Raw genomic sequence first — 6,986 nt, 5'->3', positions numbered from 1 at the left:
ACGGCCCCCACACCATGGGCCGGCGCAGCCTAGGAGGGGGGCGCGCCGCCCTATGGTGAGGCCCCCTCGGCCGGCCTCCGACGCCCCCCTCTGGACTACTTAACGTCTTCGACCTAAAAACGCACGGGGGTTAGACGAAATCGCCAGAAGACATCCAGAACACCGCCGCCATCGCGAAACTCCGTCTCGGGACCAGAAACTCCGTTCGGCACTCCGCCGGGACGGGGAATTGGAGGAGATCATCGCCATCATCACCACCGACGCCTCTCCATCGACCAGCCATGTTTCCCCCATCCATGTGTGAGTAATTCCCCCACTGTAGGCTGAAGGGGATGGTAGGGATTGGATGAGATTGGTCATGTAATAGCATAAGATTGTTAGGGCAGAGTGCCTAGTGTCCGTAATTGGTACTTTTATGATATTGTTGCAACTTGTTATGCTTAATGCTTGTCACTAGGGCCCGAGTGTCATGATCTCAGATCTGAACATGTTATCGATTCATGATGATATTCATTGCTTTATGATCTTACACTGCAAGTTGTATACACGTATTGTTGTCCGGAACCCGAGGCCCCAAAGTGACGGAAATTGGGACAACCGAAGGGGAAGGCGGTGATATGAGGATCACATGTGTTCACGGAGTGTTAATGCTTTGCTCCGGTGCTCTATTAAAAGGAGTACCTTAATTTCCAGTAGATTCCTTAGAGGCCCGGCTGCCACCGGCTGGTAGGACAAAAGATGTTGTGCAAGTTTCTCATTGCGAGCACGTACGACTAAATATGGAACACATGCCTATTGATTGATTAGTACTTCGATACCGTTTTATTATTATCTGCAAATGCCCTACCTTGATTGTTACATGAGTTTCTCTCATCCATGCAACGCCCGTTCATCCATCCCTGTGCCTACAGTATTTTAATCCTGCTGTTTACTACAATCACTACTGCTGTCTTTATTTCACTTTTGCTTATATTTCACTACTGCTACTGCTATAAAACTGTTACTACTGATAAACTCTTGTGAGCAAGTCTGTTTCCAGGTGCAGCTGAATTGACAACTCCGCTGTTAAGGCTTACAAATATTCTTTGGCTCCCCTTGTGTCGAATCAATAAATTGGGTTTTACTTCCCTCGAATACTGTTGCGATCCCCTATACTTGTGGGTCATCAGCGGCGTCATCGGACGTCGTTAGTGATACGTCTCAAACGTATCTATAATTTCTTATGTTCCATGCTACTTTTATGATGATACTCACATGTTTTATACACACTTTATGTCATTATTATGCATTTTTCGGAACTAACCTACTGACGAGATGCCGAAGTGCCAGTTCCTGTTTTCTGCTGTTTTTGGTTTCAGAAATCTTACACAGGAAATATTCTCGGATTGGACGAAATCAAGGCCCACGATCTTATATTTCCACGAAGCTTCCAGAACACCTAAGAGGGACCAGGGGGAGGCCCTGGGCCCCCACACGCCATGGCGGCACGGCCAGAGGGGGGGCGCGCCCCCCTACTGTGTGGGTCCCCCGTGGCCCTTCCGACTCCGACTCTTCGCCTATATAAGCCTCCCTGACCTAAATCTTCGATACCGATAAGCCACGATACGAGAAAAGTTCCAGAGCCGCCGCCATCGCGAAGCCAAGATTCGGGGGACAGAAGTCTCTGTTCCGGCACGCCGCCGGGACGGGGAAGTGTCCCCCGGAAGGCATCTCCATCGACACCACCGCCATCTCCATCGACTCTGCTGTCTCCTATGATGAGGAGGGAGTAGTTCTCCCCCGAGGCTAAGGGCTGTACCGTAGCCATGTGGTTCATCTCTCTCTCCCATGTGATTTTTATGTGATCATGAGCTTTGTGATCTAGTTGAATATCATCTATGTGCTACTCTAGTGATGTTATTAAAGTAGTCTATTCCTCCTCCATGATGTAATGTTGACAGTGTGTGCATCATGTAGTACTTGGTATAAGCTATGATTGTGATCTCTTGTAGATTATGAAGTTAACTATTACTATGATAGTATTGATGCGATCTATTCCCCCTTTCATAGCCTGACGGTGACAGTGTGCATGCTATGTTAGTACTCGGTATAATTGCAATGGTCTATCATGCACTCTAAAGGTTACTTAAATATGAACACCGAATGTTGTGGAGCTTGTTAACTCCGGCTTGAGGGAGCTCTTGTTGCCCTACACAATGAATGGTGTTTGTCATCCAACAAGAGAGTGTAGAGAAAGTAGTATTTGTTTATTCGGTTATGTGATCAATGTTGAGAGTGTCCACTAGTGAAAGTATGATCCCTAGGCCTTGTTTCCAAGCATCGAATCACCGTTACTTACTGTTCTGTTGCATGTTTACTCGCTGCCATATTTATTTCAGATTGCGATTACCACTCATATTCATCCATATCACTTGCATCTCACTATCTCTTCACCGAACTAGTGCACCTATACATCTGACAAGTGTATTGGGTGTGTTGGGGACACAAGAGACTTCTTGTATCGTAATTGCAGGGTTGCTTGAGAGGGATATCTTTGTCCTCTACCTCCATGAGTTCGATAAACCTTGGGTGATTCACTTAAGGGAAACTTACTTGCTGTTCTTCAAACCTCTCGCTCTTGGAGGCCCAACACTCGTCTACGGGAATAGAAGCGTGCGTAGACATCAAGCTATTTTCACGGCGCCGTTGCCGGGGAGGTAAGGTAAAAGGTATTCACATCCTCCGACTACTAAGCTATTTCCTAGCATTGTTGCCGGTGTGTGAGTGCTCGAAGCTATTTCCTTTAGATCCTCGCAATTGCATCTTTTTGTTTCTTGTTTTTATTTTTCACTAGTTAGGCATAATGGAAAATAACAATGAGCTTTTTATTCTATTTCCTGAGTTAAGACATGGATTGTTTGATGCGAAAATTTAAAAACCTATGGAACCTTATTTGCATGCTAGTAGCAATGATATTAGTATGAATGCTTCGAACACCATTGTTGCTAATGCTATGGAAAATTCTAAGCTTGGGGAAGCTGGTTTTGATGAGCATGATATTTTTAGTCCCCCAAGCATGGAGGAGAAAATTTACTTTGATGATACTTTACCTCCTAAATATGATGATTACAATGATGACTATGATATTTTCAGTCTTCCTACTATTGAGGAGAAAATTAATTATGATTACAATATGCCTCCTATATATGATGATTATGGTGATGAGAATAATAATGATAGCTACTTTGTTGAATTTGCTCCCACTACAATTAATAAGAATGACTATGCTTATGTTGGGAGTAGTAATTATTTTATGCATGAGACTCATGATAAGAATGCTTTATGTGATAGTTATATTGTTGAGTTTGCTCATGATGCTACTGAAAGTTATTATGAGAGAGGGAAAAACATGGTTTTATGCATCTTAATAATATTAAGTTTCCCCTCTTTATGTTGAGAATCTTGAAATTGCGCTTGTGTTATCCTCCTATGCTTGTCACTTTGCTCCTCATGAATTTATTTGTTTACAAGATTCCTATGCATAGGAAGTGGGTTAGACTTAAATTTGTTTCATACTTGCTTTTTGATGCTCTCTTTTACTTCAACTCCTATTTCTTGCGAGTGCATCATTAAAATTGTTGAGCCCATCTTAATGGCTATAAAGAAAGCACTTCTTGGGAGATAACCCATGTGTTTATTTTACTTCTGCACTTTTGTTTTATATTTGAGTCTTGGAAGTTGTTACTACTGTAGCAACCTCTCCTTATCTTTATTTTATTGCAATGTTGTGCCAAGTGAAGTCTCTAATAGAAGGTTGATACTAGATTTGGATTACTGCGCAGAAACAGATTTCTTGCTGTCACGACTTTGGGTAAGATTCTCTGTAGGTAACTCAAAAAAATCTGCCAATTTACGTGAGTGTTCCTCAGATATGTACGCAACTATTATTAGTTTTGAGTTTTCTGATTTGAGCAACGAAAGTACCTCTTAAAAATTCGTCTTTACTGGCTGTTCTGTTTTGACAGATTCTGTCTCTGTTTTTTTGCATTGTCTCTTGTGGACTTTAAGTGAGGCTTTCTAGACATGGAGAGCTGTAGCTAATATTTTATTGAGTTCTTGCAATGTGTCACTACAAGGCTAAAGTGGATTAAAGTTTTCTGAGTACTAACCCCTCTAATGAAGTTTATGAGAAGTTTGGTGTGAAGGAAGTTTTCAAGGGTCAAGAGAGGAGGGTGATATATGATCAAGGAGAGTGAAAAGTCTAAGCTTGGGGATGCCCCCGTGGTTCATCCCTGCATATTTCAAGAAGACTCAAGCGTCTAAGCTTGGGGATGCCCAAGGCATCCCCTTCTTCATCAACTTATCAGGTTTCTTCTATTGAAACTATATTTTTATTCGGTCACATCTTATGTACTTTACTTGGAGCGTCTGTGTGATTTTATTTTAGTTTTGTTATTTTCATTCTCTGAATAAATTCATGCTCATGTGGGAGAGAGACATGCTCCGCTGTTTCGTATGAACACATATGTTCTTAGCTTTATTCTTAATGTTCATGGCGAAGGTTGAAACTGCTTCGTTCATTATATGGTTGGAAACAGAAAATGATGCATGTGGTAAATGGTATAATGTCTTGAATAATTTGATACTTGTCAATTGTTGTGCTCATATAGATCATGTTTAAGCTCTTGCATCATGTACTTTGCACCTATTAATGAAGAACTACATAGAGCTTGTTAAAATTTGGTTTGCATGATTGGTTTCTCTAGAGTCTAGATATTTTCTCGGTTAAGGTGTTTGAACAACAAGGAGACGATGTAAAGTCTTATAATACTTACAATATGTTCATATGTGAGCTTTGCTGCACCATTTTATACTTGAGTTTGCTTCAAACAACCTTGCTAGCCTAGCCTTGTATTGAGAGGAATTCTTCTCGTGCATCCAAATCCTTGAGCCAAAAACTATGCCATTTGTGTCCACCATACCTACCTACTACTTGGTATTTCTCTGCCATTCGTAAGTACATTACTTGAGTGCTACCTTTAAAATTCTATTCTTTGTCTTTGCAATATATAGCTCATGGGAAAAATAGCCTTAAAAACTATTGTGGTGAAGAATATGTACTTATGTGTCTTATTTCTTATAAGTTGCTTGTTGAGCGGTAACCATGTTTCTGGGACGCCATCAACTATTACACCTTTGTTGAATATCATGTGAGTTGCTATGCATGTTCGTCTTGTCTGAAGTAAGGGAGATTTTCATGATCAAATGGTTTGAGTATGCATATTGTTAGAGAAGAACATTGGGCCGCTAACTAAAGCCATGAATCATGGTGGAAGTTTCGGTTTGGACAATTAATCCTCAATCTCTTATGAGAATATTATCTCGTTGTTGAATGCTTATGCATTAAAGAGGACTCCATTATACTGTTGTCTATGTTGTCCCGGTATGGATGTCTAAGTTGAGAATAATCAAAAGCGAGAAATCCAATGCGAGCTTTCTCCTTAGACCTTTGTACGAGGCGGCATAGAGGTACCCCTTTGTGACACTTGGTTGAAACATATGTTATGCAATGATAATCCATGTAAATCCAAGCTAATTAGGACAAGGTGCGGGCACTATTGGTATACTATGCATGAGGACTGCAACTTATGGGATATCTTATACATAACACATATGCTTTATTACTACAGTTGACAAAATTGTTTCTATGTTTTCAAAATGAAAAGCTCTAGCACAAAAAACAGTAATCCATGCTTCCCTCTGCGAAGGGCCAATCTTTTACTTTATTGTTGAGTCAGTTTACCTACTTCTTTCTATCTTAGAAGCAAACACTTGTATGAACTGTGTGCATTGATTCTTACATGTTTACCTATTGCAATTATTATATTACTTTGTGTTGACAGTTATCCATGAGATATACATGTTGAAGTTGAAAGCAACTGCTGAAACTTATATCTTCCTTTGTGTTGCTTCAAAGCTTTCTACTATGAATTTATTGCTTTATGAGTTAACTCCTATGCAAGTCTTATTGATGCTTGTCTTGAAAGTACTATTCATGAAAAGTCTTTGCTATATGATTCAGTTGTTTACTCATTGTCTTTACCATTGCTTCGAATCGCTGCATTCATCTCATATGCTTTACAATAGTATTGATCAAGATTATGATAGCATGTCACTTCGAAATTATCCTTGTTATCGTTTACCTACTCGAGGGCGAGTAGGAACTAAGCTTGGGGATGCTTGATACGTCTCAAACGTATCTATAATTTCTTATGTTCCATGCTACTTTTATGATGATACTCACATGTTTTATACACACTTTATGTCATTATTATGCATTTTCCGGAACTAACCTATTGACGAGATGCCGAAGTGCCAGTTCCTGTTTTCTGCTGTTTTTGGTTTCAGAAAACTTACACAGGAAATATTCTCGGAATTGGACGAAATCAAGGCCCACGATCTTATATTTCCACGAAGCTTCCAGAACACCGAAGAGGACCAGAGGGGAGGCCCAGGGCCCCCACACGCCATGGCGGCGCGGCCAGAGGGGGGGCGCCCCCCTACTGTGTGGGTCCCCCGTGGCCCTTCCGACTCCGACTCTTCGCCTATATAAGCCTCCCTGACCTAAATCTTCGATACCGATAAGCCACGATACGAGAAAAGTTCCAGAGCCGCCGCCATCGCGAAGCCAAGATTCGGGGGACTGAAGTCTCTGTTCCGGCACGCCGCCGGGACGGGGAAGTGCCCCCGAAAGGCATCTCCATCGACACCACCGCCATCTCCATCGACGCTGCTGCCTCCTATGATGAGGAGGGAGTAGTTCTTCCCCGAGGCTAAGGGCTGTACTGTAGCTATGTGGTTCATCTCTCTCTCCCATGTGATCTTTATGTGATCATGAGCTTTGTGATCTAGTTGAATATCATCTATGTGCTACTCTAGTGATGTTATTAAAGTAGTCTATTCCTCCTCCATGATGTAATGTTGCGAGTGTGTGCATCATGTAGTAC

Source organism: Lolium rigidum, chromosome 1, assembly GCF_022539505.1.
Source record: "Lolium rigidum isolate FL_2022 chromosome 1, APGP_CSIRO_Lrig_0.1, whole genome shotgun sequence".
Classification (NCBI taxonomy): domain Eukaryota; kingdom Viridiplantae; phylum Streptophyta; class Magnoliopsida; order Poales; family Poaceae; genus Lolium; species Lolium rigidum.
This window is presented reverse-complemented; position numbering follows the sequence as displayed.